Raw genomic sequence first — 22,943 nt, 5'->3', positions numbered from 1 at the left:
ATTAATTTGTTAAAATGCTTTTCATTCGGTACAACGACTCTTACACTTTTGGTAATTTTAAGCATTCAACAGATTAATAATTGTATTATAATATAACATAATTGTAGATATATATTATAATTATATGGCTGTATAATAATACAATTTGACGTGTACCACAACGTTAACACGAATTGATATCATTATTCATCCTTCAAGTGCAGCAAGACAAAATTTATTTCCATTTTTAGTCGTGCTAATAATCGAGAATTCTTTCAATTAAAAGCCGATACATGTACCTAGCCACGTCCGTTCGAGACTCCCACAAAATTATCGAATATCGAACGCTAAAATTCGACTTTCGCACGTTCCAAGTTCCCATCATCTAGCTAGGTGGAACTCGTTTAAAATCGATTAAAATTTTCGCATAAAAAATTCGTCGTCGATGCGAGGATCAAAGGAATCCTGTTCGAAAATTCCGTTATTTCGAAAGGAGTTACACGCGCGTCAGAATTCCACCTAGCTGACCTAACTTCACGGTCGCACCCACGTGGCCACCTCGCACACGTGCGTCCCCCGATCTCCGCGCGTCAAACCTTCCACGTTGCTCGCGAGTTTTTCTGCTTTTCGCGTACATAGCGGCTCACCGTCGCTGAAAGTTTTCGACGAGGCACGCGTTAACGATTCGAATCGGTTCGTCCAACGATGGACAAAATTGATATCCTACGTATTCTTCACTAACTCTCACAAACTTGAGCGCACCCATTGTTACTGCAACTCTCGCCAACATCAATCAAATATTATGATGTTTGTAAATTGAATGAAAATTAACAAACCCAGACGCGCGTTTACACAAAACGAGAATCCATTGACATAACTCGTCTAAATGGATTCAGTGCTCGCCGTGCGCCTGCGAGGATCAAGAGTAAATGCGAACGATGGATCGAAGGATAACGGGTCGGTTTGCTTGCTGTTCGAGTCGAAAAGAATTCCAAGCGACTTGTTGCCACAAGTATATATTTGAAAGAAACAACTTTACACAGACACCTTACAATGCACAATGTTGATTTCCGCAGAAACGCGACGCGCGAAACTACCAGAACAGGAATAACAAAGTTCAGAAAAATCTTCAAACCAGCTGAAAAAAAAACTTCGTTCGATCGTTACGAGACCTCGTGTAAAAGTTCACGTACACAAATTTACGATCTACTTGAACGATAAATACAAATGGAATTTATAAATTATTGCAAGCAAATGCAGTTTTCATCCTCGAGACAAATTATCGTGAAATATCTCGTTAACCATTAGGTTTAGGACAAATGTGACTTGACACTTTTTTAGTTGGAATTCAATATTCTATTCTTTCGGTCTGTGATGAGAGAAATATATGGTCCAATTAAAGAAAAAAATAAATTTCGAAACCTCTTAACACACACAAAAAATTGATACGCCCTATTTTTCCTCCCTTAAAACTATACAACTTCTGTATTAAACAATTTTTCATTGTACGCGTAATTTAGTTGTGGTATGCGAGTTACGTGAATCACCCTGTATATTTCTCGCTTAGTCTCAATTGAGCAGACGTTAGTTTCGATTTTGGACCCAACACACTGCAGGGAATAAAGAAAAACATTCTTAAAGTTGAGAAACCTAACGAAATTTTTCTTAATTTTCTATGGACAGTAGGCGTGCACGTTGTAACACGTCGATTACGAAACGAAAGCGTGCATCGCAAACGTATTTCAAACGTGTATACAGGGAGCCTTTTCAAACCCGTCCTCCGAGCGGATCGCGCGCTGTTGCGCCACGTTTGCGCGAAAAATTATATTAAATTAACACGCGCGGCAAATTAAACAAATTTCACCGTACGCCTCGTCTGTGGCGCGCGAGCGGGCACACCGAGCAAATATTACGTCGATAAACACTGTCGCTTCTGAAAGGATCCGCTTGTGTCTCGCAGCGTCGCATAACCATCGTTCTTCATCCTCGCCAACACACCTCTCTCTTTCACGCCTCTTCTCTCCAGATGATGTCCTGCGAACAGAAAATTACCGGCTTGTAAGCAACGCGATCTCGCACTGGTCCTTATCACACCGTGTTCTTCTGCTTCTTCGTACTCGCGCAACGATAGTTCCGCGTCGTGAGCATGTCGGTTGACGGCTTCCAGGAGTTAGTTTGACGTTGCGGGACTCGCGTCAGTGGCCAATTTTCGCGCGAACGTTTCTCGTTTATAATTTGAGATTAATTAAGCAAATTAGAATTTTGGTCGATTAATTTACGCGAGTGAATTTTCAGTATCACTGGTATATAATTTAGAATGAAATTACCGAATTGTTTATTCCCTGTGATCTTTATCTAATTTCACCGCTATTGTGGAAAATTTGGTCGATTAACGTTACTGAATCGATTAATCTACGTTACTGAATTTTCAATATCGTTAGTACAATCTAGGATGAAGTCGCCGAATTTTAGATCTGAGTTTTACCTAATTTCGCCGCGATACTGATTTTTGTAATTAAATTTGATTCCAATTCTTTTGATTTTTCTCTTTCTTTTAATCATTCAATTTCTCACCGCGTTAGGTAAATCAATGATAAATGTCGACTAAATTGAAAGTCAAGTGATCGAAATTAAGTAATTTGGGAATTGCTGCTGTTCCTAATTGCAGCTTTGAAACTTTCACAAGTGTATAATGACAAACCACTGCTGTCCCACAATTGAATCTCAACATACACAACACGACACGACGAAGTAAATTGACGTCACGTCAAACTTGAATAGATAGATACTTTTTCACCGTTCGATCTTCGTACAACTGAGTGCGTATTAAAATAAATGCACGGTGCACGGAGCTACGAGGCTTCAAGCACACAAATGTCACACAGCCGACGATCGACGTGAGTAGGCCTCTATAAATAGTCGGTCACGGTGCTGCGAAAAACTCACTGTTTTTACGATAATTACCGCCACTTAGTGACCCTGCTCCTTTCATCGTGTCTCGAACGCGTCGCCCAACATACGCCTCTATCCTAGCTGCTGTGTCTATCCATTCTCTGCAATTAACGTGCTCGACCCTTTTGTTCCGCTCGCTGAATACTGGTAGCCAGATATCGCGTAAAAGTCGAAAGCATAGGTGCAACGAAACTTATTACCGCGGCACGTGTATTGGAGCGCGAACTGATATCAGTTGATATCGAGGAACTTTCGTCGTTAAGAGAGCTCGTAAAGTTTCGCACCGATAATGGCGCATCAACGAACGCGGTTATATATTTTACATCGGCGTGGATTAAGAAGCAAGTAATACGAGCATTTATCGCAGAAGAACTTTTGCGTGTTATACGACAGATCATCGCACTGTATCATAAATTATGAATTAAATGATGAAAAATTACTCGCAATCATGCCATCTTTCTACGATCTAAACACCATGAATTATATTATAATTTTTGTCATCAAATTTCTTGCATCCAACAATTTCATCTGGCGATTTACGGACGAAGAGCGTACACATTCTAGAAACGAATCCATTTACAAAAAAAGAACCGTCCAAACTTTAAACCAATCCGTCCAACTTTTCCAACAAGAACCATCTAAACTTCGAAGAAAAAACGCGAAAAATGTTTTAAGAATACAACGAGCAATTACCATCGCTAGAGGAGAAGCTACATATACGCTGGCGCGTGCATATTTCAAGAAGGTGCAACGCTGCTCCTTTGATATACGAATGCTCTCGTGACCGAAAAAAGACAAAAAGAGAAAGAGAGAGAGAGAGAGACGCGAGCTCGTATAATCGGGAGTACGCCGAGGGCCACGAAAACGCGCGGCGTGTAAACTGTCCAATAAGTAAGGGACGGAGCAGGGAGGAGGTCCGATCTCTCGTATCCGTTCGCTTCTTGTAGTTTGCGCCAGTGCGCCGCTGCTTGCTCTCTGCTCCTGCTGTTCGCTGCGTTTCATAACGTAGCCAACGCACACGTGTATCGAAAAAGAAGGAGGACCCGCGCGGTGGTGGACCTAGGGACGCCACCACCGCAGCTATAAAGAATATCCGAGAGACGGAGAATAAAAGCGGGCTTGACTTATTTGAACCACCACCACACGGCGGAAGGAGAGAGAAACTCGAAAGAGACGGGACGAGACCGGACATCGCGGTGGAGCGAGATAAAGAGAGAGAAGGAGAAAAGGTCCAAGGATCGAGATGGAAGAATCGAGAGGGAGTAGAAAGAAGAGGGCCCCGGTCTAACCGGCCGCGAGACCTCGCGCAGCAACGAGGAAGACCAACCAACAGCCGCAGCAGCCGGTGGCCGAACACTGCTATATTGCTCGACCTTTGCGATCCGAGCACGCGTGCCCACACACGTTGGTCTTCGTCTATCGCTCTCCGACCGATATTTTGGCGAACTTTCAAAGTTCTCGAGTGTCCGAAAGTTTTCATACATCCCCCAGACTGTCTAGAGAGAGTTCGAATATTGTCTCGGAATTTCGAGACTATTAACCGCTGGAACTAAAGTAAATTACTCGTAGCAACGAGGTTAAAGTGCAAGGTACGAGAAGAAAGTTAATAATACAATAAGGAAGTATTTAGGGCTATCTATCAAGTAATGTCGTCTTTTTCTTTTCAAATTTAATAGACATTGCCATCTAGTGACAATAATTTGACTTATTACAACATAATCTACATTCTAAATAAAAATAAAATATACAATTAAATGTACGATTAAACAAAAATTAAATATAATATATTACGGTACTTTCTGCAAACGTTTGAAATAGCTAGCTTTAAACTCTCTGCCAAAATTCTGTTATTCTTTAAATTTGGTTCAAGAACGAACAACGACTGGCGATATGAAGCAAAGGGGATCGACAGCGAGTCTTCCGTGACGGTAGCGACGTATCAAGACCTTTAGGCTGACGGGACTCAGGTAAGGGGGGACACGACCTGACGCGAGGCCTCGTGAAACACCGGTTAATAATACGCGCGCGAAGTTTATGTCGCCGGTAGATTTCGTACGTCACGAGTTTATTGTGACGTGCCGCCGAGGCTCGGAGGGATCCTCCGTGCAAGCCGGGCGTTTGCATAAAAATACGCCGGGTGATTGAGTACTTTAGAAAATTTAAGGGCTATAGATTACGAGACCGCGGAGGAAACAATGCTCTGTCACGGACGTCGAGCGAGAGGTTCTTTCTCTAAGAAGCGTTAGGGTGACCGTGAAGAAGGACCGTTGAGAGAACTTTTCTGGGTGACTTCCGGCCAGGGTGAATCTTTCAGCAACACTGATCGTAATTTTCATTCTTTTTTATTAACTGATATTAATCATTTGTCTCGCGCGATTTTTCTCTCGATCGTCTTGGTCCGGGACATTGTTACACGACAATGTTCTAATCGTAATGGGCATTTGTTATGTACAATTCGAAATTTAATATTTAAACATTCAATACGAAATTTAATATTTAAATATTCGATACGTATGCGATAGGTATTTCTTTCTCGAATTTAATATTTAAATATTGCTTTTTCCTTCGTATCGAAACCATAACTCACGCCACGAGTGTAACTAGGTATCATCAAACAAGAAGTTAATAATAATTATCTAAAATTCATTACTTCGTAATAACCTGATGGTGTTGGAAATGGATGCAGGCAGGTGATATCTGACATTTTATCGGTATATAAATGAATTAACAACTTCATAGACTGTTCAGGAATATTATCGTCATTACACAGGTATTATACCTGTGCTGATCGCTCGTTACGCGATTAATTCCTTTTACATGTGTCGTCTATTAACATTACATCTCACCCCATTCAATTCCAACCGGCTACTACCCGTATACCTTTATGCGCAAATAAAAACAACAACTGTCTAATCGTAATTTATCTCGCAGATGTGAAGCCACAGCTTCTCCTCGAGATGACCGATTGCAAGAACGATTTCCGGCCTGAACTCTTCCCCACCACCTAATCCGATCCTAATTTACTTACTAGTCCAAACCAAGCCCTGATACTCTCGTCCCCGGGCTGTATCGATCCTCGATCTCGGTATATAACGCTTTCAATTACGTCCAACAATGATGTCCTCGATACACCGAAGAAAAGCGAGAATGATATCGAGCGGAACCTCAACGGCGACGAAGAAAGAGGGCAAGAGAGACGAGCAATCGAAAAGGTGAAATGAACGAAAAGGAGGTTGAGATGGAAGGGGGAGAAAAAAAAAGAAAGAAAAAGAGAAAAGGAGAAGAAAGAAAGGAAGGTAGGAGGGGGAGGTAGAAGGTGGTTCCACCCCGCGGTGAGATCCGGCCGAGTAGATGATTATCGGGCATATAGGAAATTGAAAGGGTGTCTAAGGAGGTGTCTAGCGAACAGTTCGCGGGGGCGGTTTTCTCGGCAGGGTGGCACTCTGACTTAAGGGGTCTTAAGGGTATTCGGACACCCACACGGAAAGATGCTGCTCGCCGATAGCCGCTGCCTACCTCGGATAATAGGTTCCACGGGTTTTCGAAGCACGCAGAAGCAGCCACCTTCGTTTCTGTCTCTCTCTTTCTCTCTCTTGCTCCCTTTCTCATTCGTCCTTTCTCCATCCTTCTCTCTTTCTCCTCTGTTTTAGACCGTCGAATGGTTTCGAACTGAAGAACCCGGAGTCGTAGTCGCGCCACCAAACCGATCTTCCTCCTTCTCTGTTTCCGTCTCGCGCGCACCGTCAGGTGCACACCTCCTCGCGTTCACCGATCGCTATCTGCCAAATCACTATCAATCACTCGCCGATCCAGACACCGGCCGCTGCTCAATGAACCCAACCGTCGAACCGATCCCCGCTAAGCCTGCTTTCCTCTCGCGATAAATAAATCGGACTAGCGACTTTAACGAGCTGTCTCTGCCTCCTCTTTCGCTCCTGCCGTCAGCTTTCTTTCTCTCTCTCTCTCTCTCTCGTTCTCCATTTCGTTCTCTTTTCTTCCGGGGATAAGCACACCGATCCGAGGAGAGTGAAAAAGATTCAAATGCGACGCGGACGAGGACGAAAGACATTTTTAAGAAATCGCGCGAATGAAATCTTTCGAATCTCTGAAATATTCCAACTAACTTTAAGACAATTTATCCAACATTCACGTCAATTCTTTATTTTCGCAATTCGTGCTTACGTCAGTTCTCTGAAACAATAATAAGAACAGACTCGTAAAATTTCGAATTCCCGGAAATTCCATTATTCCAGAGACATTGCACTTGTCTCTTAATAAATTCGTCGGTCCAGATCGTTTAAATCGCCACGCACACAATTCGCTCGCTGCCCGGCGATCGTCGAGGAAATTTTGTTTGTACGGCCCGGTTGGTTCAGCCGTCAGGGACTGGTTCGATCGTTCCGCGAATGCTCGTTAAGCCTCACCGTGAAATTTGGCAAGTTCCTCGCCTCGCTGGGTGGATCATCGATCATGCCGTTGATGGGCCTTGAACAACAACGCGCGACCGGATCGCCGCCACGGAAGCCTCCGGCGTAAGCGAAGCCCGAGCTCGTCAAATCGCAATTAGACGGACGATTTAAAAGAAATTTTTCATCGTACCGCGCCGAGACGTGCAGCGAGACATGGTCGAGAGTAGTAGTCGGTCGTCCCGCTGGATCTCCACGTGTGTACTGTCAGATTACGAATTTTTCATTACTAGAACTACCGACCGACCAAAAAGTATAAAATTTCGAAATCTTTCACAATACAATAGTGTACACAATTTAGGCATTTTACGAAGAATCTCCATCAAGTCTCCAGAAATGTTTCATATTTATAACAGGAACATTCAAATGGTCATTTTAACCATTTTGGTATGAGAATGAATGATCAGAACGAAGAGAAGCTAGACATCCAAATATAATTCAACAAGTATGAAAAACAGTTCTCTGTAGATACGTAGATAGAACGAGAGAGAGGTTTTAGCGAGTTGACCGGTGCGCAATGGCCCGAGACCAGGCCTTTATTATCGTTGCGCCGATATTATCGGCCACGCGATTTATAAACCATCTAAGCGTAAGCGCGCGTGCGACAGGGGCCAGACCTTTGCGCGATACAACGCTTACCGTTAGGTGGGTCCGATCGCCGGACAAATGCGCGTGTCTTGCCCTTTCTTGATTAAATCATTCGATCGTTTGACATCTCGCTGAAAAAAAAAGAGCCGTTCTATTCTTGAACACTTCATCCAGCTCACCTTCCAATTCTTTTTTCTATTATCCTGTTTTACAATAGCTAAGCTCGAAGTTTTCACGGCTCGAGAGAAGAAGTTTACTAATGTCGCGTCGTGTCACGATTTTTAATACTTAATCACGATCCAACTAATTTCGTTACACGATCGACTAGGCAGCTACAAGGTATTTTTATGGCACCCCTGGTGATCGCTAAGACAAATAAAAGAAATCTATAAACGACTATGTCTAAACCGTGTCTATGAAAATATGAACGGAGTCGTCTGGAGCGAATAGACGAAAAAACAATAAGTCACGAGGAACGTTATTGTTTTAATTCACGCAAATAAGATAAAAATGAAACTCCTCGGAGGAAGATGGATTTTCTCATTCATCCTCGAGCACAGTATGGATTTGGCAACGCGATCGTCCATTCACCGTTAATCCTCGAGACAGAATTACGGGTTAGAGGAAACGCGTAATAAAAAAAATAAAAAAAAAAAGAAAAAAAGAACCGTGGTAAGAGACTCGGTGTGATATTCCTTAAAACCGAGGTCCCCTCGATCGAAGATTTCCCCAGGTTCCCTCGTCTTTCTCCTACGTTTTCTCTTCTCTTGATATGGAGGCTCGTATCGGTCCGTTCGGTTACCAAACTGGACATAAATTAATCCCGTCAAACGTCCTCGTTCGTTAACCGGACCGGGTTCGGGCGAGTTCCCCGTGCTTCTCTCTCCACGCTCTCCACGCCGCTAAGCAAGGTTAATCTTAACTTATAGGAATGGGACTTGCGTAAGCCTGTCTTGTTCTGCCATCCGACCGCTTGGTTTTCATTTCGATCTTTCCTGCTTTCTGTCGCGTCGAGTCGCGTCTCCGATTCGAACCAGCGCTTAGAGTCCTCCTCTCTTTGCCTTGCCAACGATCACGAATTGTCGCGCAGAAAGAGTCGAGAGAGAAGAAAAGAAAAAAGTCACTACTGATATGTGAAATCCATCAAGTATCTACTGTAGACTACGTCTATACGTTTTCTAAACGTAAATTTACCCTTGGTGAGAAAGTAATGTAACGTTATGAAACGAAAAGATAAATTAAACTTGCAAAGTTCTCTTTAGACGATAAATAGAGTAAAATCAATTGCGTAGATGTTTAATTTCGTATCGATCTTCTTCGACTCTCGTCGTCGAAGGCTCGGCCTTCTTGTTGACAAGAATATTCAAAGCGACAGGGATGTTCATTTGATAAAGGTGGTACACGTTGAATTCGTGATTGGAAGAGTTCAGAAGCTAATCAACGCAAGTTACTTGTCATTGAAAACAACTCTGTGTCGTATAAATACCATTTTATTGTCTTCAGCTGATGGGACAATTTAGTCACTGTCGTGTAATTATTACGATGCTAACTGCAGATTTTCAGAACAAAGGTAAATTATTTTCTATGAAAAGGGACTTGCACTGTTTAACTTGATTCTGAATCCTTCGAACTGTGGTGCAAGTGTAATAGCTACAAATTCAGAAAACTAAATTATCTGAAGTAAACTGAAAATAAAAAAAATATCGAAAATGTATACTAAATGCGTGTCAAAGGATTACACGTATTTATATATATCGCGTGTGCTGCGAAACCACACGTGACAATTTATAAGAAAAATCAACGTCAAAAATTAACACACGAGGGTTGAGAAGACTCGACTTAAATCCGACGCGAAAGTGATGCAACCGGTCGCGGCAGCTCGATTACCGTTTTATAACGCAAGGTACGTCTAAGGATGCCGCGCATTACCGGTTCTCCACGGGACGAGCCTTATCCGGCGATCAATCGCGATCGTCCTCGATCGATCGATCGATCGATCGATCGATCGTTCAGCCGCGTCGCCCGACTACTGTCCCCGCTAATGACTCCGCGGATCTTTTCGAAAAAAACCTACCTCCCAGCTCGGCGATTCGCGACTAACGAACGCCAGACAGTCGGAACGCCACGCAGCCAAATGTGTTTCACTTTTTCCTATCAGCTCGGCTTGCTCAGTCGCCGATGCTGTCGCGAATTCGCCAAGGTCGAACACGTCTTCTCCATGGAACAACGTTCGCGATACTCTGTTAATTACACCCTTAGCCATTGTTTTTTTTTTTTTTTTTTTTTTCAGTTTGGATGTTTATAGAATAGACGTATAAATGTATATCATAATGCAATGTTCATCCAATGTCAGATTCGTTCTCATTTATTGTACTAATGTTCGTTTAACTTCGTAATAACTATAGTAAGTATTCTACAACGAGCAAATGCTATTTTTCTCATTAAATCTCTCCTTCTTTTTACTATGAAGAGTGTATCTAATCCTAAAATGCGTCTTATAACGAACAAGGTTCTAAAATTAATTTATTGCTGGATATTTCTGCATCCACATGACATTGTTGCCTCTACACCCGCAAGATGCCACAATTGCTGGAAATATTTTAACAAAGCTTTAGCAAACCATCCATCCTTATCCGTGACTGAGATTAGCAAGAAAATTCAATGAAATGAAAAATTCCAGAATTAAGTAGTTTGAAATCTAAAAAATCTAAACTGTTGCAGTCTCCAATATCCAACGATACCAGTTAAGAGTTAATCCTCAAATACTATCATTGGGTTTACAGATAGTTGAGAAAACTTTACTCTATTACATTTTATTAAGGATTGTTTTTTTTCTAATTAATTTAATAAACATTGCCATCTAGTGATAATAATTTTAAAAAATAAAATTTCGTATTAAAAAACGACATTGTTATACTCTCTATTTTATTATATAATCTTCGCGACAGAGGTACGTGACGAAATCAAATTTAATGAAAAATTGAAAACAATTTAAAGTCCCACGTTTCCCATTGTCCAATGATACCAATTAATAATTTAACAACGAAACTCACTGCAAGTGAAACACAATCGTCGCGTCTAGATAGACTACTCTCTTTTACTCTTCTCGACGTCTCTCTATGGGCAGTAGAGCCGTTTCAATTCGACAATGAAATCCATCCCCCGGTGTCAGAGACACAAGTGCCCTTCGTTAGATCCCCCGTTGCAATCCTCCTCTCCAAAATACCGCAACTACGACTATAAAACGATACCGCTCCGTTACCGCGAGAGAAAGCATATTGCCGTTATTGTTGAATTAAGCCGCCGAGCCGCGAAAGAGGGTGCTCTTTGAGGGACCCCGTTGGCCCACTCGAACTCTAGCCATGGTCAAACTTCATGACTCTAACCATCGCTATTCTGTCTCTCTCTCTCTCTCTCTCTGTCCCTCTTTTTGCTTTGGCATTCCGCGGATTATCGAGAAAATTTCAACCGTGTCTACAGAGAAGGTTCCGTGGCGTTCGCGATTGTTGAGAAAAAGGGAAGGAAATATCAGGGGGGAGGGGGGGGGGGCTAGTCGGTTGGCTCCGACACTTTCATCCCTTCGTGATCGCTGCCACGGCGAATTCCAGCTATTCCGCTAACTCCCTGAGGTTTCGCTACAGCGGGGTGTCTCGCGATTTATGCAAAATGGTGCGCAGCTTCCCGAGGGAGCTTGCCAGCAACGTCGTTCGACCCTCTTCCACGGTCTAACGCTATAACGCGTGCGAGGTTCGTGCCGCGGTAGGCCCCTCGGTGCCTCCCCTACCCCCTGATTTCTTTCTCCGAGTCGCGTTGGCGAAAGCTCGGGAGAGAAAGCTCGGATCGGCCCCGCAAGGGTCCCCGTATCTTCCGATCCTATCCACGTACGGGGTGTCGCGTAGTAACTGCTGGCACTACGTCGAGTCGAAAGCTGATTTTCCAAGTACGTAAAAGTACGTGAAAATTTTCTAGGGAAGAAGGCAAGACTGACAGCGTACAACAGGTACAGCTGAAGTTAATTGTATTCTAAATTTGAGAAACTCCAGCTATTGATTTTTAAGCTCAGGAAATTCAATAAATACAACATGGTTCGTTTCGAACTGGATACGAAGAGGAGGTTGTTCCATGCGCGAGAACATGCGTTGAATAAATTCCTTTCGCGAGACGTCGCGTTTCCCATGAAATCGAATTTGAAATCAAATGCACCAAGCCAATTTCAATTATTTCGATACGTTAATAACAATTCGTCTCGTACGTTACAACGATATAAAATAAAAAATTTAAGTTTATCGATAAACTTACAATTCTCCATGTTCTCGGAAAGCAAACTCTTACATAAGAAGAATATCACTCTTCCCCTTACCTTATTTTCACAGACCACCTACAGTTGTACATAACTCTCTATATATATCTATCAACAATCCGAACCAATACTCTGCTCTTCCAGAACGCAATCTCCTCCTACTTCCGACTATTCTTGGCCTAAAACTGGCTAGATCTCTTCGAATGAAAAACGTACGAACGACGACCACGCGTTTTCAAAGTCGATCGTCGTGAATGGGGAGAGCAATTGAAGAAACTCGAAGGGACGAGGGATTCGGAATTCACGCAACGTTCGCGCGCGGCAATGGAAGATCTCGCAGGCGTTTGAAGGGTGTCGGAATAAATAGGCACTTACGAGCCGGATGATCGAGGGACCGTGGATCATTTAATTTAATTACTTGCCGGGGGTTAATAGCAGAGATAAAGGTGGCCACGCTCGTGCTTGATATTATAGAGAGCGTGGCCGAGAGACGCGTCCCACTCTCGTCCCTCCACCCAAATATAAATCGTACGCGTGCACGCGTGCCACTCGCGACAAATACGAGAAGGAATCCCTTGTGAGTTCTCTCGCTCGAAAGACTATCGCGTTCTGCTTGATTTCGAACACGATCTCTCCTCGATTACAACGATTCGTTCGATGACCTGTCATTTATAACAGAGGTGGTATCGCGAGGAACATTACGGCGGGAGTACACAGATGTTTTAGAGTTCAGTGTTGCATATTTTTAAACCCTTTCATTACTACAATATCTATACTGAGATAACGTGAGAGACTTCGTCACAGGGGAACGTAATATTTGATGCTTCGCCGCGGAGATTATTGACTTCTAGTTCAAGTTGGACTATGAATAATAAAATGAAATAATTAATTCAGTACGTAAATTGATCTTATACAGGTATACTCTGTGCTCCGTATTTTAATTGGAAATAATTTCGTCAGCATCAAATGCCGCTGCAAAGTAGAAATAAAAGTATAATTTAATATCGAAAAATAAGTAAAAGAATAGCAAAAATTTGCGAATGCACAATCTGTTTCATTCCATCAATCTTTGCGCTTCTATTCATATCGCGAACACGTACTCTCCAATTTCTGTACAGATTTCCGATTTTTACCAATCGCGTCGCTACTCGCCAATACAAACCGAACGATACAATGCACCGCATTGCCAGTCAAGAAGAAATTGGCGTAGCGCGAGCCGCGTGTGTCGAGCAGCGGCATCAGGGTGGATTTAATTTCATAAACCGCAACTGTTGCCACTATTCGGATTCGAAAGAGGGGGCGCGCGACTAACTGTTACGAGCTCGACCTTCTGCTCTTAATCGAGCACTCTCTTCTTTCCCTTCCCTCTCGCTGCCTCGAGATTTCTCCACCGACGTTTCTTCGTCATCCGTCTCTTTTTCTTTTTCACATTCGTAGTGATCCGCCGATCGGTCGATCGTGGACAATCGACGTGAGATGTGGACAACGGCCGATCGATCGAACGGCGAGTGAAAAAATTACGACCGAAGGAAATTCGAAAGCAAGCGAACACGTGGACACATTCGTCGTCCCTCTCCTCGGCTCTATCCCGGTGGGTTCGGTAATTTCGATGGGCGGCCATATTAACGATATTCCGATGATACGTTGGCTCGTCGAGACGTCGTCGGAGACAGAGGGCGGCGCGCGAGGGGAGGAAAGGGGGGAGTGGTGGTTCGAGCCGCGGATGTCTCCGGCATTGTATGCAGATGAAGAAGGCAGGGCGACAATGACTCGGGATGTCAGGGCCGAGGACCCGTTCGTTTTCAAATCGAAAAGAAACTCATCCGGCAGGAAAGGTGGCCCTCCTTTGGCTCGTGCTTGCCACCACCTCGGTGCCCTTCCTCACCTCAGTTCCTCCTACCCGAACCAGACACGCTCTTATGCACTACGTATCCATATATTAACATGTCATCATCGCGGGGAAACCGAGCCGATCGAGTCACAGCCTTCCTTCCTTCCTTCCTTCCTTCCTTCTTTCTTGTTCTTTTTTTTTTTTTTTATTTCGTTTTTGGGGGCAAATGCGACCAGCGACACCCTCTGCGAGGGAACAAAACTCCTTTCGAGTACTAAAACTTCAATAGATCTAGGAATAGCGTTTTTCCTTCGCTGTATGATAAATTTTGGAAAATTGAAGTTGAAACATCTCGACGTAAGGTTAACATGTACGTAGGTTAGTACTTGTTTTTATATAGAGAACATCGAGTTGTATATCGATTAAGGTGGAGGTGATGTTGAAATGTTCAGCTACAAAAATGTTATCGCTCCCCTCTCTACTTACTCTTGACATATTACATCGAATTAAATGAAATTCGATATGACCAGAGAATGATATTTATTCGTTTCATTTTAACGTCAACAAGTCACTATGTACCAAGGGATTAACAAACTTCTTTCACATCTCCAAAAAACAACAAAGATATTTAAAGCGGTGATTGCTGATCCTCTATACGTATAACGTATGTCGTTTAATGCCCTCGTATCATACGCAGCTTCTAACTCTGAGTCAAGATTTCGCGTAGGCGTGTCGACATGTTTCAAGATTTTCCCCCGAAAAATTCGGACGGAAACTCGACACGGAGGAGGAGATCGGGAAAGTCGCAGAAGAGAAACCATCGGGAAAGCATCGGACGAGAGAGAGACGTTGGGTATCGGCGCGCAAGGGGAATTCGAAGCAACGGGGAAAAGCCGGTCGATATGACTCGGGGCAGAGGGGTTGCCTGGCAGATACACGTAGACGAAACGCGTACGCGAAGGTAGCGGACGCGGGTCGACGACGACGACGACGACGACGACGACGACGACGACGACGACGACGGCGGCGGCAGCGGCGAGCGAAAAGGTAGAGTGAGACTCGGGACAGGGGCGCGTCGGTGTTGGTGTAGGAAGAGCTGGATTGGTAAACCGGTCACGTAGTGCTCGGCGATGAATGGACCCGGCGAGTCGAGGCCAGAGCCGGGAATTGGCTACTGGGCATACCTCGACCACCTACCCCACTGCGTCAGCTTTAGCCACCCCACGGCAACGTAAAATTACAAAGAGAGAGGTGCTCAAACTCGGCGTCCATCGTCACCCGAAATTGCCTCGTGTCGTTGCCTTTAACCGTTTCATCGTCTTGGAATTTCACCGAGTTTGCACTTTTCATCCCTCTCTTTCTCTCTTTCTTTCTCTCTCTCTCTCTCTTTTGTGAAAAGAGAAGTTTGCGTTTTTTTTTCCCGAGAATTGTAGTAACTTCGAGGTTTAGGTTTCGAATGTTACGGGAAACTGAGAAAAAGTGAAGATTTCTTCCCTAGGCGCCGTGCAACTTTTATATCGGTTGTTTTTTCGTAAAACACACGTTTTCTCGATGTCAAAATACATAATTTATCCTGTGTATAGAAAAAATTTAAATATATGAAAATACATTTTTATAAATGTGTCGGATCTTGCCTATCGGAATGTTGAAAATTAATAAAAAATTTCAGACCAAACTATGAATAACTACAAAATAATTCATAGAGCTTCATAAAGCTCTCAATGGATATACGCTTTCTCAACGATTGTTAAATATTGTCCTCCATACCTATTTTCTTTAATAAAACATCAAAATGTAAGAAAAAAAACTAATTTCAAATTAAATTTAAGTTCAAACACGATTTTTTTTTACGTTCTAAAAATTATTTCTTTCAGAAGCATTTTCAGAAGAGACAGAAATTTCTTTCGAAAGAATTTTGTTAAAAAGATGTACAATAAAAAAAATTATGAATTTATTTATAGTAGAAAGTGATTTTTGAATCACTGATCCGCGATACAGTAATACGGTCATTGATCAATTTGTACAGATAAATAACAACGAAGCACCGATCAATATATATATATATCAAAATATAACTATGGAAAATGGATTTGCACAACGGACTTGTGCACCAGGCTTCTTCAATAACTCACGAGAAAGAGGGTACACACGCACGCGCCGCTTTTGTTCAAAATGACGACCGACGAAAGGATAACACGGACGTCGCGCGTACGTACGTGCAATCAGGATTCCATTTGCGAAATCCTCGAGGGTCTCTGCTCGTTGTCAGACGGCCGAAACGATCCTTGGACGAGACGCACCCCCTTATGCAATCCGAATCGAGCCTCTGATCTGCCATAAAGTCATTTCGTAACCCATCCCGAGGGTTAAGTACCCCCGAGTCCCAAGCCCCGAGTTAAGCGCGAACCCGTCCCGATCCGCCAAGTTTCGCGACACGATCGTTCCTCGTCGCATCGTTTCGACTTTGATTTCGATCTAAAACGCCAGTTTTCGAAGCGACGAATCGAACACAAATTTACTAGGGAAGCTACTGGAAAACTGTGCTTGCGCATAATTAAAAAAAAAAAATTCAAGTACCGTTTAAGGAGATGAATCCCTATAGGATTGTGTTCAAAAGAATTCTTTTCGCTCAAAATTAATTTAAAATTGATTCCTGTCGTTGGAAATAATTGTTGCCATTTCAGCGACAATTAAAATTTTTCAAAATCGGCGTGCTCTGTTCCAAATAATATACTTCTTTTTTGTAAATAAATATTTTTCAAGTATACCAATCTTTTATACATCTGATTCTGTGCAAGGAAGTGAGAACACACCTAGTCATTTTCTAATCTTCGCGTTTGAAACAAAATTGAAAAGAGAAGTTCACGCGTCTCAGAAAATTGTGACTTTTCGTTTAATAATTGCCAATGAAAAAAAAAACCAATTGGAAAAATTTCTCAATTCTTTAAACAACCCTACCACCCTCTATAAATTTTCAAATTCCATCCTCTCGAAAACAAACAAACACACACACATACAAAAAAAAAAAAAACGTTGCTCTTTCTTTTCGACTTATTTCTCCACGTAAATTAAACTCGTTTCAATTCCGAAGGTCAGACTAGCTCTCTCAGGCGACGACTCGACGTGGCTCGATAAATTTGCCGGAACAAAAATTCCGCGAGAGCGAAAGACCAAAGAGTAACGAGCGAGGCGAACAGAAGCAAGGGAAGAAGGCTGACACTTGCGCCCGGGATTAAAAAATAAAAGCTCGTTATAAATCAAACGGCTTGTCAACACCAACAGCGACGACTGCGGCGGGGAAGCGTATCGCGCGCGCGTTTCGTTCGCGAAAACCCTTTCGTTAATTGCGCATCGCAGATGCCGACTCTGCCCGTTGCTGCCCGCTCTTTTACGATTCTTTGCCTCGGTTGTCGGCGAACGACCCTAGAAAAAAGGCGAGAGGATCGAGCTTCTTCCTCCGGAAGCTACATAAATGTGCCCCCCCTCTTTTTCTCTCTCTCTCTCTCTCTCTTTCATTCTCTTTCTGTCTCTCTTTTTCTCACTCTCTCTTCGGTCACGTCGATTACGACGTCGACGTCGGCATCCTCGTCATCTCGCAGCTCGCAGACACTCGCACACTCGCAACCTAGGTAGAGATAAACGAACATGAAATAGACAGTTTACATAAAATAATGTATTTATTGTAATACCCCACTTCGCTACAGCGATTAACATTGATTTTAACACAACTTATACCGTAAATTCTATTGTAATTATGCAATTTTCCACACTGACACGATGTCTGGCTGCGACAGGGCTCTGGAACGATCGCTTGCAGCAGGACGATACGAGACAAATCTGTAAGCTGCAACATCACAAGCAAAACCCACTTAATGTCATACGTTCGCCAACAAATTGTCCAAAATCCGGATTTGGACGTACCGATACGACCGGGCCGGGATGTGCAATGTAGCGTGTAGTTTAACAAGGTTAACACCTTCCCCACGCGTCTATCATTGCCTTTGAAAATGCACCTGTCCTTCTAACGTAACGACTTTTTCTCTTGTTTACCCTCGCTTTAGTTATTCTTTTCCTCTTTTTAAGTAATCGAGAATTAGGTCTATTATAAGTATATTACAGGTCTATATACATGTATTGTAGCTTTATTATAAGTTCATGCTATCGGGTATATGTGTATAACATGAGATAAAATACGAGATCCGAAATTTATAATTCTCAAGTAAAAACACTCTCATTAAAGTTTTGCGCAAGTTTCAGGAGTAAGATACAGGAGACCCAGTTTTATCAAAATAAAATAAAAATATAAGAATTGTCTTTGTTATTTCTCGCTTTATTATTTCCTGTATAGTCGACGATAATGTATCGTTGCTGCGAGGCACTAAGGGTGCTAGAAGGGTGCTAAATAGTTAAACAAAATCAAACAGAGTGTTGAAAGACAATTAATTCATCTCTCCCGTCTAAGCTTTAAAATTTCTGTTCATTTTTATTTTAATTATTCAATTAAATTAAATCAAACTCTACTTCAATTACTAATTATTAAATAAAACCGATAGCGACTATAACGTCGTAAATCGCATCGTAATTTCTTTCATCGTCGCGATCAAGGAATAGGGAGCGTGTAATAGGGCGAATAAAATTCCGCGTAGGGCGCAGAATCGACCAGCTACGAGTTTGAGATCGCCTTCCGGGGGTCCCGGAACGGTGCCCGGGTATCTTTAAGCAGAGATCTCTTCTTTCTTCTCGGCGAAAGCCAGGCGAGGAGCAAAAGGGACGGGGAGGAGAGGCCAAGGAAACGTTATTAATTGGTTACACGATAAAACAGTGTTAGTCCCCATTCGCTGTCCTTCGCCGGACCCCCCCTGGCTACTTCTTAAGATATGGAGCCACGCGACTGCGAGGCAAGGATACGCACACGCGTGTCCACGTATCCGCGCGCCTCCAAGTCGCGTACATGCGTATATAAGTATCTCCGTATCTCGAGTGTAACTATCCCGCGCGCGAGAAGGGGAAAGGGGATGAAGAACGATCGGCCAGTTTCAATATCGGTGTCGCGCGTATCTCGTAGTCGAATTGAAAATTTTCTTTTCTCCTCGTGCCCTCGTAATTAATTAGTCTTCGAAGCTGCAATGAGTAAAGAACTTCGCGCGAATGTATGTATTGTTCAAACTCCTCTTTACGAAACCGTAATTTTTCACGTTATCGTGAATACTTGCGAAACTCGTCAGTTTATATTAATATTTGATCATATTGGACGAAGTGTGTCACTTTTTTTTTTTAATTTTCGAAATTTTTTTCATAACAATATACGTTACAATTCTTTATTTAAAATTGTGCGTTATTATTCAGGATAATACGAAATGTCTTTACAGAGAGACGTTTTCATTATCGTACGACCTTTTTTTTTTCCCCCCAGGAAAAAATTGTTTTCAGAAATAAAAGTTAAATCACGAAAATCTTAAATCTTGAAAAGCTACCGATAGAAAAAAAAAAAAGCCGTTTGACGTAACACGTTCGTTCGCTTACAGATCTATCAAGATCTACAAGATGTTCAAAACTTTCGAGACCCGAGACTAACGAAGACATTCAAGAGCTTTGAGACGACACATCGAGGTGCTTCGTAATTCCGTCACTGACAATGAAACATCCCATCCACTTGATGCAACATGATCGATCTCGAATTGAGAGAAATAAACGCGACACTTGTCGCGCCGCTGTGCCTTCCGCGAAATTCCTTCGGCGCGCGGGAGAATATTTTAATTTATAGGTCACTAATTAAGTGGTAGAGCGGAGTCGGCGCGCGAGGTAATTAAATTTGGCGTAGCATGGCCGTGAGAGGCGGAAAGAAACGCGAAAATACGAAAGTGATTCCACCCCCTGTCCACTTCTCTCTCTTTCTCTTCCTCTCTCTTTCGTTTTCCGTCCGCGTGGTTGGCGCGCGTTCGTTTTTTGCTCGTTTCTTGCTTACAACGCGAATGCCTCGAACTCGCTTCCTCCTCTCGGCTCTCTCTCTTCTCTTCTCTCCGCCGATTCACCGGGGGTTCTTCTCTCGGTCCTCCTCGATTTCTCTACTACCTGGCGAGAAATCGAGCGGGCTCCTTTGCGTCGCTCGTTACACAGACTTCGGTGTCGATGGGGTACATATATCGCGTGTGTTTCGCGTTTCATACCCCTATCGTTTTGCTCTCCTCTCTCTTCTCTAGATACGCGTCGCAGGTTTCTCCCTCTCTCGTCCATCAGCCTCTCTCTCCTACTCGTTTTCTTTTCTTCTCTCTTTTTTCTTTTTTTTCTTTTTTGCAATCGTTGTGCGTGCATGTCGGCCGTTGTTGCCTTCGACGACGACGTCGTCGTCGTTGTTGTCGTTGTCGTTGTTGTTGCTGTTGTCCCCTTCCATGGACAAGGGGAGCGAGCGTATGAGCGCCTATAGGCCATAAGGGCTAACAAGGCGATTACTCATGCCTCCCATAAGAAGAAGTTACAAGCGGGTTCGAAGGTTTATTGCGGCAAATGGCGAAATTTGTACCTTGCTAACGATCGAACCGTCTTTTTTGCTCCTCCGGATCTTGTACCCCCTCCCCCTCCCACTTTCTTTCGCTGCCGACCTGTCCTCTCTCGGCATACCCACACCCCCGTGTGTCCCTGGGTCCCGGACCCGACGACTAACACGGGGCCTCGCTCTAGTCGACTCGATGGTAATAATTAACGAATGGCAACAAGTTGATCCACGATCTCGCGACTGCCGATTACCCTTCTCGCTCTTCCAATCGTAAATTCCCCCCGCGGGCTTCAAGAACGCTTCTTTCCCTACCGTTCTCAACCTTTTTTCGTTACAACAACCATCCCCTCTGTGTATTCCTGCGCAAGGACCTTTCGTTCCTATCTCTCTACCTCGAGTCACAGAAATATTTCTCTATGCTTTAAATATATGTTTCGAATCAACTGATGGCGATGAATGGCCATTCCACCGAGAGTGAATAAGACCAAGACAATTTGAAGCGTACGTAAAATTCGAGATATTCGCAGAACATGCGTGAAACTAAGAAACAGGGAAAATTTAAAATAGAATTCAAAAATGGACCGTGTAAAGAAAATTTATAACTGTCTACGTGATATTAGTACATATGCGCACATATATATACGAAAATAATTTTCATATCAAAATTATTATCGATCGTCTATTCGTCGTTCTTGCGAATTCTGGAATTATCACTTCATCTTTTAAACTCCTCCTTTCGTTCGCCACTGTACAGTCGCCTTTTTCTGTAATTATCGTTACAAATTGCTTCTTAAATCACCTTTCCTCGTGGATTCGAATGGTCCCAGTATCTACCGTCAATTACGACGAGCAGATAACGTTAATCAACATCCTCGTTAACACAAATTTTGAAACTCGCACCGTAAGAAAACAGTTAAACTTTGAAAATTGAAATCTTTCTCTAAAAACCAATGTTGCACCCCGGGGAATGAAAAAAAAAAAAAAAAAAAAAAAAAAAAAAAAAAAGAATGACTGCGTCTTACCTCGAATCCGAGGAGAACGAGGGCGGTCCGAGGGGTCCGGTGGATCGCGCGTCGCGATCGGCGGACCGCTCGTTCTGGACGTCCCAAGTGCCGCGAGGAGCGTCGAAAATCGGATCCCGGGGGACGGCCGCGATGATGCTCGGTCCACAAGCCAGGGATCCACGCGGGACGATCGACCGTCGACGATCCACGAGGGCAGGAAACTGCAATTTGGTAAAGTGGTGCCTTAGAAAGGTCGAAGTCGCGGGGGCCCTACTCGGCACGTCTTCTTCTTCCCTCTCCCCCCTCCCCTTCACTCTCTCCCTCTTTTTCTCTGTCTCTCGACTGGCCCCACGGGCAGCCCAAGCTCTAATTAGATTTTAAGTGAGAAATTGAGCCTGCCGGCAATTTTAAGGAAGCCGAACGCGCCGCCTTGATTAATATCATTATGCGTGTTCGCTCGTTACGTAGTTTCGGGACCCCGGTAGGAATTCGCGGATCCTCAGAGGACCGGTCGCAAAAATTTCCAGCCGAGGGACCAACCACCACCAACCGCCGCCGCCGCCGCCGCCGCTCGTCGTGTCTCCTCGATGATACGATACGAATTAACGATCCAGTTGCGCGCATTTTTTTCCATTAATTTATTCGCCAGCCAAGAGAGCCAGCGGAGAGCTCATCTCAGGGTCGCGCGCGGCCGCGTGATTATATTTTTCTCGAGATACACGGGCCGATAGTCAGACACAGCGGTGTTTAATGCCGCGCTAACGACGTTTCTTGCCGTGACTAATGACTTCGATCGCGCTATCGAACGAGCAACGCGCTCCTTCCGCGTGGAATTACGGAAAAAGTAATGCGACTGGCGCGTATAATTCCAATCCCCGCGTTATACTAGATCTCCGGTTTTCCTCTGCACGTTGCACACCACCTTGACTTGGTCAACCGTTTTGGTCACAGTTTCTCCCACCAGCTGCCAGCCAGACAGCCAGCTAGCGCGCAATTAACGTAATCCGATCGATTACACGTTTGGTCTCGCGTGGTTAGATAATAGCCACGATCGGAATTATTAGGACATTATTAGCGACGCTAAGTGGTCGACCCGATAATGAACGCTCGCCTCCATTAATCTGCATTCGTGTTGCGAGGGAAAGACGTTGCGCTGTGAATGTGTGTGTATATTATATATATATATATATATATATATATATATATATATATATATATGCGAGCTGTTTCATTTTACATATTGATTATACCAGAACTTTCGATAATTGCGTCGGGGGAAAAAAAAAGGAAAAAAGGGAAAAAAAATGTCAAGAGCATTATGCAAACAATA

At 43.5% G+C, this 22,943-nt stretch overlaps 2 long non-coding RNA genes across 2 annotated transcripts; both read right to left on the bottom strand.

Moving 5' to 3' along the window:
* Window positions 1–979: 979 nt before the first annotated feature.
* On the bottom strand, window positions 980–2,914 carry LOC122538307. Its single transcript, XR_006308840.1, has 2 exons — window positions 2,554–2,914; window positions 980–2,013 (listed from the first exon to the last, which is right to left on the bottom strand). It is a non-coding gene; the product is annotated as an uncharacterized LOC122538307 (long non-coding RNA).
* Window positions 2,915–17,774: 14,860 nt separating this feature from the next.
* On the bottom strand, window positions 17,775–21,608 carry LOC122538309. The gene is made up of 2 exons (XR_006308841.1): window positions 18,038–21,608; window positions 17,775–17,960 (listed from the first exon to the last, which is right to left on the bottom strand). It is a non-coding gene; the product is annotated as an uncharacterized LOC122538309 (long non-coding RNA).
* Between the last annotated feature and the right edge of the window lie 1,335 nt (window positions 21,609–22,943).

This window comes from Frieseomelitta varia, unplaced genomic scaffold (genome assembly GCF_011392965.1).
Source record: "Frieseomelitta varia isolate USP_RPSP 00005682 unplaced genomic scaffold, Fvar_1.2 scaffold_981, whole genome shotgun sequence".
Taxonomy (NCBI): Eukaryota; Metazoa; Arthropoda; class Insecta; order Hymenoptera; family Apidae; genus Frieseomelitta; species Frieseomelitta varia.
This window is presented reverse-complemented; position numbering and strand designations above follow the sequence as displayed.